The sequence below is a fragment of the Elaeis guineensis genome, chromosome 4, assembly GCF_000442705.2.
Source record: "Elaeis guineensis isolate ETL-2024a chromosome 4, EG11, whole genome shotgun sequence".
Lineage (NCBI taxonomy): Eukaryota > Viridiplantae > Streptophyta > Magnoliopsida > Arecales > Arecaceae > Elaeis > Elaeis guineensis.
In genome coordinates this window covers 120,747,516-120,763,672 of record NC_025996.2, presented here as the reverse complement: position 1 = coordinate 120,763,672, position 16,157 = coordinate 120,747,516, and positions in this window count along the sequence as shown.

The following is a 16,157-nucleotide window of genomic DNA, read 5'->3' as shown; positions in this document are numbered from 1 at the left end:
TAAATAAATAATATCATTACATGAGTTGAAAGTTTATAAAAAAAAATCACATTGCATCACTCATGCGATTGGATTGTAGAGTACTATTCTTTCACCCGATCTATTGACCGGATTGTGGGCTTGCATGACTTTGAGTGCAAGATGGAAGAAAAAAAAATTTGGCATCTCATGTGGCTCCCATATGAAATGGAAGAAGCAGACTTCTGGAAGGAGCCGGTCTTCTTCCCCAATTTCATTTGGTATTGGCAAACCTAGGGCTCGTTGGAGCCCTATACTCAGCCTATAAAAGGCCTCCCCTCTTCCTTCGGCTTTGTTCCTAATTCCTAATAAACCACCGATGAGATCCCTTGAGTTCTTCTTTTGATTTTGTTGAGTATTCTTAGTGAGTCACCATCGATTACCTTATCGAAGCAAGATAATCAATCCCCACTCTATTGTATACCTATTCCCAAGTACCTCAGCCATTGTTGATGGTTTCATTAGCCCGATTGCCACTAAGGAATCGTCAGATTTAGATGCCTAGTTTCTTTTCCCTATTGTTCTTTTCTTTTCTTCTTCCATTGAGCCTAACATCGTCATCGGATGTGGCCATGTTTGGGTTGTCAAGGGCTGGAGCTACTACTGCCACTATCGAGGGTTGCCACCATGGGGGTGGTAGGCCCTAAAGCTCTCTTCCTTCCTATCTTTTAAGAAGAGAACCATGGGTTTATCTCTCTCTCGCTCTCTCTCCCCCCTCTTTCTCTCTCTATTTTCTTTCTTTCTCTTTGTGGATGCCTTAATGGGCTAAAGGAAAGGACCCAACACCTTGTAAATCAGTTGATCATTGGAGGGGCTCCAAGCCAACATTGTGAGACCGAGGGATCCAAATAGGTATTGTATACCCATGGGTCCTAGGTCAGCATCATTAACCCTAGGAGGGGGATTCTGGACCAACTTTGCTATGATCATTTGCCATAATCTTTGGACAGTTATAATTATTCTGATGATGAGATTTAGTTATATAGGAAAGCAATTATTTGTACAAGAAAGTATTGAGTAGAACATCTTATCTTCGAGTTCGTAGATCAAGAAGTGGATTACTGTACTTGAGTCTATCATTAATAGAGATAAGAATCTTTGGACATAATCACCTATATGTATACTTATTTTATGTACTACATGATTTTGGTTTCACGTGGTCGATTTTTATGGATATGTGATTGTTGGTATGATTATTTAAATTTCTTTATTGTATTTGTGTATCAAATATTAATATCCTTTTCAAATGTTTGGAGCATGATATCAATTACTTGAAATTTTGTGTAAAGAAATTGTTATATTGTATTTACTTAACATGAACAATATTTAATAAATTGATAGTTAAGAAACAAGTGCTTGGGCTAGCCACGCTAAATTATGCATAGTCTTGTCACAGATAAGAATGTCGCAATATGAATAGCCTGTTGTAGGTAGGAATATGACATTATGGATACCTACGATGGGTAGGAATATGGCATCATGGATAGCCCTACCATGATCAGAAATGTGGTACTTAAGTTTGCCTATCACGGGTTGGAGCGCGGCTATGGTTACTCCAAAACTGAGAGATAATTGTTGATGGATTTGGATTCTGTTAATGAGAAATAGATGATAAGTCATATGAAATCATTGATAAAATTTATGATGGATTTATGATGATATATAATGTATGTTAGATGCATATTTAATGATTTGAGTTATACTATAGATCCTTGGTATGAGATTTCATGGTTTACATTTTACTTCAATATTATTTAATTATTATTTTCAAATTATGTTATTATATTGGTGTAGATGTATGAGAATCTTATTGGTTGTACAGCTCAAATCACCTCTTTTCTTTTCCTTTCATAGTTGTAGGATGCTTAATACTTAGCTATAGCCTGGGATTCTGGTCAGAGAATAGAATTGGGAGCATTGTTGATACCAGTCTAGTAATTCAAATGTGAAATTGGACAACACATTACTTGTGTATGATGGTTATTTTATGTTTTTGTGAATGAGATTCATATTGTCCAATGATATTGTGGTTGTGACAAATTTACTAACCTTGCATGTTCTCTTATTCCTTGTTCTTGAGAGTGTGTAGCTGTATCATGACCTAGGTGTTGGGTTTAGGGCATGAAAACTCTATAGAATTGAGCCTTTGATGTATAAACCCTCATATCACTCTTCATTCTCACTTATGAATCCTTTTAAATTTTTAGTTTGTATTAGACTTAATATCTTCCATGTTAGTTTGAAATAGCTATTTGGACTTATCCTTGTGGTTTCCAAAGTGTTGATCAGATTTATGTGTGGGCTCATAAAACCTTTATGCTTCACAATCCACATGGAGGACTGCTAATTATTAGACAAAAATTTCCTTAATTTATGTTAAGCATACAATTCAAAACCAAAGCATAAAGACATGAAAATCATACTATAAATCCTAAAATAACTTCAACATTAAATAATAAAAAGGTCCACATTATGAAAAACAAACCACAATCGACAAGAAATACAAAATAGTGCTTGATGTTCTACTAAGCCTCTTTTTGCTTGAGCATGGCCACATATTAGTTGGTAAAGAAATCAGAGTTAGATTCCTCTTGTGCTTGTAGAGATGCCACACCTTATGTCAATTAGTGTTCATATTAGGGTGGAATGGGGAAGAAGATAGCAATGGTGGATAAGAATTAGCTAGAATCACTATGTTTTAATCCCCGAAATAGCTAGTGGAATTATAAACCCTTTAAAGGATTAAGAGTATATTACTTGACACAAGAAATAAAATTTGAGAGTTAATTAAAAATTTTAAACTTTTGGGATCCAAACTTGAAGGGGCATTGTTATATTTTTCATCTTGAAAGGATTGAGGCTATGTGCATTCTTTTAACTGGGTTGTTAGCAGTTTCAAGGATCAGATAGATGGCCGGGCCACAATGACATGAAAAATAATTTTTGGAGATTAACTAAAAATTTTTAAACTTTTAGCATCAATTTGTTTTTCACCCAAACTTAAAGGAATCAATATATTTTTTCCTAAAAAAATTATCGAAAGTATAGTCTGGTCTATGTTTTATTTCATTAATAATAATTGATTGAGTTATATAGTCTCAATTTATACTAGTGATATCTGCCCTTCAACAATTCAGGCCAAATTACTCTTCTAATTAAAATAGGATACGATTTTTCTGAAATAAACATGACTAATAGACATAATTATGAAAAAGTTGAAATCTTATAGGAGGTGGATTGGAAGATATGGTCGATTAAAGTCTTTTTTGATAAAAAGGTTTTTGCTTTGACGGATATATTTTAAAACCAAAAACATGGAGTTGGGCTTTATTGCCTGATGCACTATATCCTTAATGGGCGGCACTATATCACAGGGGTTGAAAAGTTAACCATTTTCTTTTATAAAAAAATGCTTTAATTAGATTCTACATAAGTTAGGGCCTTTAGAATTTTGGTATGTAATTCTGCTTCCTGATATGGCTAATCTTGCTTTTAAATGCTATCTAGTCTTTTCCATTGCGGTCAAAGTGGTCTACATCAAATCTTGTGATTCTCTTGGATCAAAAACAAAATCATGTTATTCATGATATAGACTCCCTTGTTGGCTATCAAATCCTAAATCCTAGCTTATTATCGTTTCCTTGTAAGATTGCTAGTTGATTTGTCAAGAAGACAAAATCACTAATACATCCTAAATTTAACAACGATATAGTCCCAATGTTAGATAGACAAACATAATCATTTTTAATTATCTTTATAATTGTTGGGTGGATGTTTGATCAGGACACCACCTCTCAGGACCTTTTCAGTACCACACGATGCAGCAGGAAGAAAGAAGAAATAAAATAAAAAATAATCAAAATACGTGGATCAGTCACAAAAGGGCTCACCTCCACAAGGCATGCAAACTTCACTATAAAAAAAAATTTACAAAAGATCTTACCCTCAACCCTCATACATCTAATTTTTCTCTCACTAGAAGTTTCCCTCACAAAAGCTCTCTCTCTTAGAAGACCCCCTGAACCCTTGAAACGATCAGCGTCCGCTGTCCAGGAGCCTCCTGCTCCTTCTCTCTCAGCAGCGCGCGGTCTCTTTTCTCTTCCTCGGGTTACGTACGGTGCATCCACAGGAGAAAACCAAAACCACACCTCTGTTCACTATTCCCAGACTTTTATAAGGCTTAAACTCACTTAGATTAGGTTTAAGACTCCTTAATCAACTCAAATCAAGTCTCTGAACTGTCGGATCAAGATCGGGAGCTCCCTGGCCCTCCGATCGTGCTTTGGTCCACAGAATAATATCATGGACCATGAAAAATGCATGAAAAATACCCATGCGGTCCACACAATCTGCCATGGACCGCCTAGTCCACAGTGGACCAGGATACAGGGCCAGGCAAGGTGCCTGGGCTTGGGTCGGCCCGTGCGCATGGGCCTAGGCCGCGCCCGTGCAAGGGCCCGCACATGGGCTGGGCCGTGCGCCCGCCTGGGCCGCACGTCCCACACGTTGGCCCCGCCTGGACCGCGCGCCTGGGCCATGCATCCTGCATGTTGGCCCTGCCTGGGCCACGCTCCACCGCCTGTGGCCGCGCTGCCCCCGCTCTGCCGGCCCACCGCCGGCCGCCGGCCATCCTCCGCCACCTCGACTTATTTGCAATCTTTAAAAGCCTGTATCTTCTCCATCCGAGCTCCATTTTGGATGATCTTGGTCTCGTTGAACTCTATTTTTCATCATGAACTTCACTGTGGGCTCAATGTAGACTGAACTCGAGACATCAAATCCTAACAATCTTCATCTTGACTCGATATTCGGCCTCCTCCAAACTTCGAGAGCTTCTAGATCTCCTCACCCCCATGCCCTGGGGCAATCGCCTGCTGATCATGGATGGACAAACATGAAAGTCGAGCTAGGCTGCTAGATTCTATCTCCATCGTATACTGTGCTCCTCCTAGCCTGAGACCTAGTCGGGGCATCATCCTACGGCAATAAGAATTTCACCTTGCGACGTCGCCTTTCGTCGTCTCGAGTCTCCTGTCTCGTGCCCGATCTACCTCCTGGAGCTCCACCTCGCTTTGAGCTCCACCTAGCTCCCGAAGCTCCACCTCGCATTGGGCTCTCTGTCAGATAATAATATCCTCTGCTCTCCTTCTTCCCCTCCAATATAATCCTATCGCCGCGTAGCTCCCTCAGGATTCTTCCACCAGCTACCATCCTGTAGCCTCTTGAATTCAGTCTGCTAAGTGAGATAAGATTCTTTCTGAAATCAGGTATATATCGGATCTCCCCCAATCTCTTCACTACACCGTCATGTTGAAGAAAAAACCACCTTTTTCCTTTGTAGGATCTTCCAGATTTCATCAAATCTGGGGCAGAATAATTTTAAAAAAAATTATCCTATATTTATTTCAGATCTAAATCTCTAGATCTAATCTTCATATCTAATATTAAGTCTAAAATAAATCTAAAAGGGATAAGAAAACAAATAATACCTCAAGGGTAATCTGATTACCCTGTAGATGATCTCAGCACAGCCCGAGATTCTGATGTAGCCACACAAGCACCTGGCCTCTACCAGTATCCACTCGAGCAAGACCTAGAATGTCTTCTCCTCATGAATCTATGCTCCAAAAATCAGATCTCTATCTGATTTGAAAGTACTTCAGAACTCCTTTTGAAGTTGAAGCAGCAGCCTGTCGAAGATGTCCTGTAGCCTTCCTATTCCAGGCGTCACCACGTCTTGGACCTTTGCCAGATGGATGTCCAAATTCTTGGATGTGAAGAGGGGAGAGAGGAGCACTAGGAAGGATGTGGAGAAGAGGAGGGGTGGCTAGCTTTTGCTAGGTAAGGAGCAGAATCTCATAAACCCTAGGCACAGACAGGGATTTTATAGACCCTGTATGCTACGCAGTGCCACATCATTCGACCAATCAAAAAATTTCAATTAATTTGAAAAAATTTTGATTGATGGAGTGATATCATCTGATCTCATCAAATAAGAACCCCACCTTATCTCCAAAAGTTGGCACCAACATTGGATAAGCACAAAGAGAGTTGGCGCCAAGGAGTCCAATCTTATCAGGACTCTTCATCCTTATCCATTTGGGGCGTCCACTTTAATCCAATTGGGCTCACACCATAATCTGATTATGGTGCTCAATTCAATGTGATTTTGGTATGTGGACACTCCACAAAAATTCTCCAATGAGCTCTTTTCAATTTAAGACCTATATGTCAATATTTGACAGATGTCCTAAAATGAAAATGGCAGGTGTTAGAATTTAGCAGGTGCTTGTCTTAAATTCATCTCATGAATTAAGACAAGCCTTTTCTGAGCTGGACAAGCTTCATTTAGACTGAGAAAAATCTTTACAAGATTTTCTGGATGAGTCAAATCATATTTGGCTCAGTCGAGATAGAAAAGATTACACGAGGAGAAAGTTAGGCTCAATCGTGTGCTAGCATGATTTCCTTGAACCTAATTGGATCTAATCCAAATCAATTGGGTTAGCCCAGTTGATGACATCCAGACCCTAACCCTTATTTGTGTGACTCAGTTAGGTTCAATTCTATATAGTAATGAGATATGTCATGATCTCATCATCGACATCATCGAAACTTCTTTCAATGGATCAGAACTCTTCTGATTCAGACAATTAGAATGATCGATCATCAATATCATTCTAATTGCTCCCAAAATCCATCAGTGATACCTAGCAGTATGTGGTGGCAACCCATCAGAACTGAAGACGAACCTCTCAGTGCAGCTACCTATGTGATTGAGTTCCTCTATCATAAGTCCTGACTGAATTAGGGTTAAGGTGAACTCTTCAAATCCAACATCAGTCATATGAATCAATCGATTGATTCGAGTCCGATGTGAAACCCCAATGAAAAACTCTTTTTCCATTATTTCACTCTGCCATGGCCATGGGCTTAAGAACTCGATCTTTCGATCATCATAGGACTACTCCTCTTATCTACCAAGGTTGATAGATCCCATCTTGGTGCGACCTAGTTCCTACAATAAATATGCTACAGCCAACATACACCTCAGGATTCTGAATGGCTAGGAGACCGAGTTATGGTGTAGTCAAACTATAACACACTCAAGGTGAACTATCGATGTACCTCAGGTCAAAGAACTAGACACACAACTGCAGCATCGAGCTAGTCATCGATGAGAAGGTAGACTTCCTTATGACTGCTCGAGGTGGTCACGCTCAGTACTCTCATTCTCAACAAATACCTATACTCTCGCTCTGGTGTCTTCACACCATAGACTCAAGACACATCTACCCTAAGAAAGCGATCGTACACCAACCTTCTGGATCGATCACCATCCTCGTGATGATCCTATGGTCAGGAGCTGTTTATGAGTTAGTTATGTAAATTCATGCCTTAAATTTTTAACTCTTGAAAATATGAATTGACATTCCTACTAACTCAAAGGATGTATCACAGACACAATGTATACAATGTGATAGAAGAATAACCCATTTATTGATTTATAGTCAAAATTATAAATTTGCCCTTAGATTTGTACAGAAATGTGTCAGCCAATCTAGCATCTAGGGCACACATCTAACAAACTCACACTTGACCTAATGTCAATTGGCTACATATCTAAGTCCCATCATATCAGACATAAAGTCTGAGTCTGTATATCCCTGAATCTGGAGTTCTCCATTCCCAAAGACTAGAAACATCCTTAGTCCTTCTCAAGTACTTAAGGATACATTTCACAGAAGTCCAGTGCTCTTCGTCTGGATTCGACTGATATCTGCTTGTGACACTCACAGCATGGGCTATATCAGGTCGTGTACATAGCATGGCATACATGAGGCTCCCTATTGCGAAGCATAAGGGATCTTGCTCATGCGTTCAATCTCCTCAGGTGTGCTAGGGCACATCTTCTTGGAGAGATGAATGCCATGTCTAAAAGGTAATAAACCTCTTTTGGAGTTTTTCATGCTAAACCTTTTTAGCACCTCCTCTATGTACATCTTCTGTGAAAGTCCCAGCATCCTATTTGGTTTATCTCTATAGACCTTAATACCCAGTATAAAGGATGCCTCTCCTAGATCTTTCATAGAGAACTCCTTAGACAACCATACTTTGACTGAGGTCAACATGAGAATGTCATTTTCAATTAGGAGGATGTCATCTACGTACAATACGAGGAAGACAACTGCACTCCCACTGACCTTTTTGAACACACATGGTTCCTCCTCGTTCTTGATGAAACCAAATATTTTGATCACATCATTGAAATGAGTATTCCAGCTTCGAGATGCTTGCTTAAGTCCATAAATGGACCTTTGCAGCTTGCAGATCCTATGATCATCATCACTGGATGTGAAACGAAGCGGTTGTTTTATATAGATATTTTTCTCAAGATGTCTATTTAAGAATGCCATTTTCACATCCATCTGCCATATTTCATAATCAAAATAGACTGAACAGCAAGCAATGTGTGGATGGATTTTAGCATAGCTACGGACGAGAAGGTATCCTGATAGTCAATGCCTTTGCGCTGACTATAATCTTTTGCTACGAGCCTAGCCTTGAATGTCTCCACATTCCCATCTGCACCTATCTTTCTCTTGAAGATCCATTTACACCCAATAGGTACAATACCTTCAGATGGATCTACCAAGGTCCAGACTTGGTTTGAGTGTATCAAATCAATTTCTGATCTCATTGCCTCTAACTATTTCTTGGAGTCGATATCTGATATCGCCTCGTCATAGGTCTTGGGATCATCACCATGAACCCCATTTCTTGTGAGAAATATTTCCTCTACATCCTCTTGTATGGTACTAAGTACTTTTCAGGAGGACGAAAAACCCTAGTCAATCTATGAGGTGGAAGAGGTTGTGTTAAGACTGGTTCTGATTGATTAGGTTCCTCAGATTCTTTAGCTCGTTGCTCTTGGGAGACATTCTCCTTGAGCTTAATTATTTTTCCGATGCCACCATCTTGAATAAACTATTTTTCAAGAAAAATAGCATTTCGACTCATAATCACATTGTGGTCTTCCAGAATATAGAAATAGTATCCTAATGACTCTTTAGGATATCCTATGAATCGAGCTCTAAAAGATCTGAACTCTAACTTGTCCGCCTGCTGCCTCTTGACATGAGCCGGACAACCCCAAATTCTGAGATGATTCAGACTTGGCTTCTTACCATGCCATATCTCATACGGTGTGGTAGGAACTGTTTTAGAGAAAATTCTATTCAATACATAAATTGCTGTCATGAGACAATGCCCCAAAGAAATTCAGAGAGGTCCATGAAGCTCATTATGGAACGGACCATATCTAATAGGGTCTGATTTCTCCGTTCTGAAACCCCATTGAGTTGAGGCGTTCCAAGTGGAGTCCATTGAGAGACTATACCATTATCCTTAAGATAGTCTAAAAAATCTCGACTAAGGTATTCATCTCCTCGATCTAATCGAAGAATCTTAATGGGCTTTCCTGTTTGTTTTTCTACCTCATGTCTAAATTCTTTGAACATTTCAAAAGCTTCAGACTTGTATTTTATTAGAAACACATACCCATACCTAGATATATCATCGGTAAAGATAATGAAGTAGACATAGTTGCCTCTAGCCGACATATCAAATAGGCCGCACACATCCGTATGTACTAGGGCAAGTAGATCTGTGGCTCTTTCCTCATGTCCCACAAAAGGAAGCTTGGTCATTTTACCTTGAAGGCATGATTCACAAACTGGATATGACTCGAAAGTCAATGGACTCAATAGCCCAGATTTCTCTAATTTGTTAACCCTGTCTTCCGCTATATAGCCTAGCATTTGGTGCCACAGATACCTATCATTTAGACTATCTCTAGGCCTTTTAATTCCTATGACATTTACATTTTGCTCAATATTAAATACAGATACATCAATATGTAGCTGATAGAGACTGTTAATAAGAAAACCATCTGCAACTTTATTATTTTCATAAAAAATATTATAATAGTCCTTATGAAAGCTAATCACATAGACTTCTTGTGCTAAATATGAAATAGAAATCAAATTCCTGCTTACTGCAGGCACATAATAACAATCTCTAAGAAATAAATCTAATCCTAACGGTAATTGCAGAGGGTAGGTTCCCACGGCCATAGTAGCAACTTTTGCTCCGTTTCCGACGCGTAGGATCATCTCCCCATCCCTCAACCTCCTGCTCTCCTCAAGACCTTGCATAGAAGTGCACAAATGAGCACTAGAACCAGAGTCAAGCACCCAACTGGATGCAGAAGAAACCATAAGATTAGATTCTAAAATGAGCATACCTCCAGAAGGATCATCCTTCTTGTTCTTCAGGGTGGTCAGGTACTGAGGATAGTTCCACTTCCAATGGCCGTCTGATTGATAGTGGAAACATTTTTCCTTATTAGCAGCCTTCTTCTTCGGTTCTGTCTTCTTCTTCTTGCCATCCACCTTCTGCTTCTTCGCAGACTTCTTTTTCTTTTCAAAAGATTTTCTTTTGGAAGAAGTCCACTCCACAGCAAGAACTGAGCCTTTTGAACCCTTCATGGAAAGCTCAGCCATAACCAGTATGTTCATTAACTCAGCCAAGGTACACTATATCTTATGCATATGAAAGTTCATGATGAACTGACCATATGCATTGGACAATGATTGAAAGATCACATCAGTCTGAAAATCCTTATCTAAGATGATACCGAGCTTCTCAAGCTCCTCAAGATCCTTGATCATTGTCAAACAATGATCTTGGACTGACTGTCCATCACGCATCTTGGCCTTAAAAAGTCTTTGACAGACTTGATACTTGGCCACGCAACTTTGTTCACCAAACAACTCTTGTAGGTGAGCCAACATTTGACGGGTAGTCAAAATATTCTCATGTTGGCACTGCAAGTCATCAGACATTGCACCCAACATATAGTACCTTGCTTTATTATCATCATCCATCTACTTTTTCAGAGACGCTCTTTGTTCAGTGGTCAGACGTGCTGGCATGGCAGATGGGTCCTGGTCCAAGATATGAGTCAATTTTTTGAAACCCAGAATAATTCTATAGTTCCTCAACCAGTCTTTGAAATTGGATCCAGTCAATCTGTGGGTGTCTAGTATTTTGGTCAGGAGGTTTGAGGTAGACATGTTTCCTGTAGAGAGTCGAAAGTTTCTAGTTAGATTTTGTAATCAGACTTAACCAATTTATTTAGGAGTTTCATTTTTAAATAAATTAGGCTCTCACTATTTTTTTAGATGCCTACACTCCCTTGGTAGAGATGTGAAAATCTCTGTGATCAGTGATTTCTAGTGGGTGGTGCGGTCTCACTGACTGGCTCATCATCTCACCTAATAGTTATTGATGATGGGTCAACCAATGAGTGGACAACTCTTGTCCAATGATTCTCTAATCATGGTGCACCCAAAACTTGATCTCTAATTTATGAAGCTCACCGTATCTGAATATTGCTTTAATCCTTAGTTAAGCCAAACCCACCATTTGCATGAACTAGATTCCTGATTGGGTCTCTCACCGTATCCAGAATATTGAGCCCAACCCATCCTCTAATCCATAGCATCCAATGCCTAATGGATATGGTTGCATCTTCCTGGTGCAATTGAGCCACTATAACCAGCCGAGAACAATCAACCCCGGGAAGGGCCCGCACATCCACAATGGTGGAAGATCTAGATTTAATATTTTTTTAGGAAGATTTGATTTAGGTCTCATTAAACTTGACTTGACATAGTCATAACAATTATGACTAACCTAGTGGCATGGGTTAGCTCAAATTGTTAGACACCTCTAATCAGAACTGAGTCGACACATATGGCCAGGTAAGTGAGACCAGTGGGAGGGATATGCCATTAACTTGATAAGAACGCATTCGAGTTGAGTAGCTCCCAATTAAAAACCAGTCAGTCGCATCTGCCCAACTTACCTTAGACACCAAATTGTCGAACCAGAACTAATTGGGTTAGCCTACAATCCAGGCTCTAACCTTTGAGCCAAATTAGGTCTTAACTTGATCGAGTCACATCTAAATATGATTCGACCTTGACCCAGACTTAATCCTATTAGGCTGGTCAATTATTAGCTTTCATGATCCCACCTAACCAACTCTTAATTCGGTTTGATCAACCGCTAGACCTAATTGAGCTACCCAAGCTCGAACCCAATTTTATGAAAATATCTTAGATCTGAAATTCTTAATTTTAGACCTAACTTAATTTCATAAGCTTAATTCATTAATTAAGTCTTGGGTTTATAAATAAAATATATAAAATAAATCCTAGAGTTTCAAGATTTAGGATTTTGCAGAAAAATAAGTTTTGATTTCTGATTAAGGAAGAATGCGCAGTACCCCTACACGTCATAAGAACACCCCATTGAATGGGAGGAGAGGGCCTTTAAACTCTACTTTGTTCTTATGACCAAACGGCCATGAGGAACACCTTAATCAGAAATATAAATTTCACTACAAAACTAGTTAGATCTAAATTTACATATCTCATATACAATTTAAGATTTAACTAATACATGCTTTGCATACATCTCATGTATCAAAAATCGATCTAATTAACATTTTTCAGATTTGATACATCATATATAATATCTAAAAAATAAGATTTAAATTGAACTATTCAAAATTAAATCTATTCTAGACAAGTTACTGAAACAATTCTACAACTAGTCTAGGCTGCAACAAATCAATTTTATGAAAAAATTAAAATTTTATTTTTTATTTTTTGATCTGATTAGAACAATTATAACATCAAAAAAATAAAGCATAAATTAGATTTAATTTATATTTTAATCTCATTAAAATATAAGACTGTTCATGGATTCAACTAATCCTAGTCTAGTCATGCATCTCATGCATGTTAGATCTTCTTAGATTTAATTTTAAATATTTTAATTTTAGATTTTATCATATCTGATGTGATATCTGAAATTTTTTAAATATTAGATAAATAAATATAAAAAATTAGATCTAAATTAGATCTGAAATAGAGCCAAAAACCTAGCTCTGATATCAGTTGAAGGAAAAACTGCCTTTTTCCTTTGTAGGATCTTCCAGATTTATCAAATTTAGGGTGAAATAATTTAAAAAAAAAATTATCCTATATTTATTTTAGATCTAAATTTTTAGATCTAATCTTCATATCTGATATTAAGTCTAAAATAAATCTAAAAGGGATGAGGAAACAAATAATACCTCAAGGATAATCTGATTACCCTGTAGATGATCTCAGCACAGTCTGAGGTTCTGATGTAGCCATGCAAGCACCTAGCCTCTACCGATATCCACTCAGGCAAAACCTAGAATATCTTCTCGTCACAAATCTATGCTCCAAAAATTAAATCTCTATTTGATTTGAAAGTGCTTCAGAACTCCTTCTGAAGTTGGAGCAGCAGCCTGTCGAAGATGTCCTGCAGCCTTCCTATTCCATGCGTCACCACGCCTTGGACCTTTGCCAGATGGATGTCCAACTCCTTGGACGTGAAGAGGGGAGAGAGTAGCACTAGGGAGGATGTGGAGAAGAGGAGGGGTGGCTGGGTTTTGCTAGGTAGGGAGCAAAATCTCATAAACCCTAGGCGCAGATAGGGATTTTATAGACCCTGTATGCTGCACAGTGCCACATCATTCGACCAATCAAAAAATTTTAATTAATTCTGAAAAAATTTTGATTGATGGAGTAATGTCATTTGATCCCATCAGATAAAAACCCCACCTTATCTCCAAAAGTTGGCACCAACATTGGATAAGCACAAAGAGAGTTGACGCCAAGGAGTCCAATCTTATCAGGACTCTTCATCCTTATCCATTTGGGGTGCCCACTTTAATCCAATTGGACTCATGCCATAATCTGATTGTGGTGCCCAATTTAATGTGATTTTGGCATGTGGACACTCCATAAAAATCTTTCAATGAGCTCTCTTCAGTTTAAGACCCATATGTCAACATTTGACAGATGTCCTAAAATGAAAATGGCAGGTATTAGAATTTAGCAGGTGCTTGTCTTAAATTCATCTCATGAATTAAGACAAGCTTTTTTTGAGCTGGACAAGCTTCATTTAGATTGAGAAAAATTTTCCCAAGGTTCTCTGGATGAGTCAAATCATATTTGGCTCAGTCGAGATAGAAAAGATTACACGAGGAGAAAGTTAGGCTCAATCGTGTGCTAGCATGATTTCCTTGAACCTAATTGGATCTAATCCAAATCAATTGGGTTAGTCCAATTGATGACATCCAGACCCTAACCCTTGTTTGTGTAATCCAATTAGGTTCAATTCTGTATGGTAATAAGATATGTCATGATCTCATCATCGACATCATCGAAACTCCTTTCGATGGACCAGAACTCTTCTGATTCAGACAATTAGAATGATCGATCATCAATATCATTCTAATTGCTCCCAAAATCCACTAGTGACACCTAGCAGTATATGGTGGCAACCCATCAGAACTGAAGACAAACCTCTCGATGCAGCTACCTGTGCGATTGAGTTCCTCTATCATGAGTCTCGACTGAATTAGGGTTAAGGTGAACTCGTCAAATCCAACATCAGTCATATGAATCAATCGATCGATCCGAGTCTGATGTGAAACCCCAATGGAAAATTTTTTTTTCATTATTTCACTCTGCCATGGCCATGGGCTTAAGGACTCGATCTTTCGATCATCATAGGACTACTTCTCTTATCTACCGAGGTTGATAGATCCCATCTTGGTGCGACCTAGTTCCTACAATGAATATGCTACAGCCAACATACACCTCAGGGTTTCGAATGGCTAGGAGATTGAGTTATGGTGTAGTCAAACTATAACACACTCAAGGTGAACTGTCGATGCACCTTATGTTGCCCAGCTATGCAACCCAAGAGGGGGGGTGAATTGGGTTTCTAAAAATTTTAGGCTTAATTAATTACTTATGATGAACAAGACAAAGATTTTAATTCAATATTAATTACCTAAAGCAGGAATGCAAGGATATAATAAAAAAATAAAGTGAAGCGATAAAGCACACCACAAACACAAGGATTTATAGTGGTTCGGTGCCAACCTTGCACCTACATCCACTCCCCAAGCTCCTACTTGGGAATTTCAATCCACTATACTTGTATTCAACCCGAATACAAAACATCGAAAACTCCGACACTAGCTATCCCAAGCTAGTCTACTTATTTTCTCGGGTACAAGTAAACCCAAATCACTCCGATTTCAGGTTCGGATCAACCTTTCCTTGTTTTGGAAATCCTCCAAAAACAAGAACAAATACTTACAAGAGTAAGAAAATTTAGAGCATAAATTAATACAATAACAGCTCCTTAAATGAGCGAATATAACAATAAAAATACTTTACTCAAATGAAGAAACCCTTTTTGAATTTTCTCAAGGTGGATGAACGCTTGAATGAATGCTTGAGAAGAGGATGATCGTTGATTGAAGATCTCTTGAAGGCTTTGAACGATCTCTAGATCAAGGTTGAAACAATAGGCATGACAAATCCTCTATTTGAATGCTCTTGAATCTCTTTCACAATCTCTCATGTGGATTTTGGATCCTCTTTTTTTTTCTCTCAAATATCTCTTTGAATACTTTGCGTATAATTTCTGGATCCTCTCAATGAATTTGATCTCTCGTTTGATCTGCCGATTGATCTGCTTTGATCTTTTTCGATCTGTAATTTCTTTCACCATTTGAAATATTTTATAGCATTAGAAGCAAGAGAAAATAATTTAGGCAGATAAAGAGCCGTTAGAGCAATTTTAGGAAGCATAAAAGGCAATTAAAACGGGCAAAAAAATAGCCGTTGCTGACATTTTCCATCGCAGGGGTCGACTCATGAGTCGACTCATGCTTCAGGAGTCGACTCATGAGTCGACTTCTGTTGCAAAGACCAGAAACATGGATTTCTGGAAATTCTTGGCTCAAATCAGCAGGGGTCGACTCATGAGTCGACTCATGCCTTGTGGGTCGACTCATGAGTCGACTCACAGGTCGTGCCAAGCCAAAAATCCAGCGTGCCATGGGAATTTTTTGCGTGCCAATCAGCTCATAGTGCCATGAGTTGACTCATGAGTCGACTCATGCACTTCAAACCTTCATAACTTCAAAAATATAAGTCCAAAAACAATGAAAT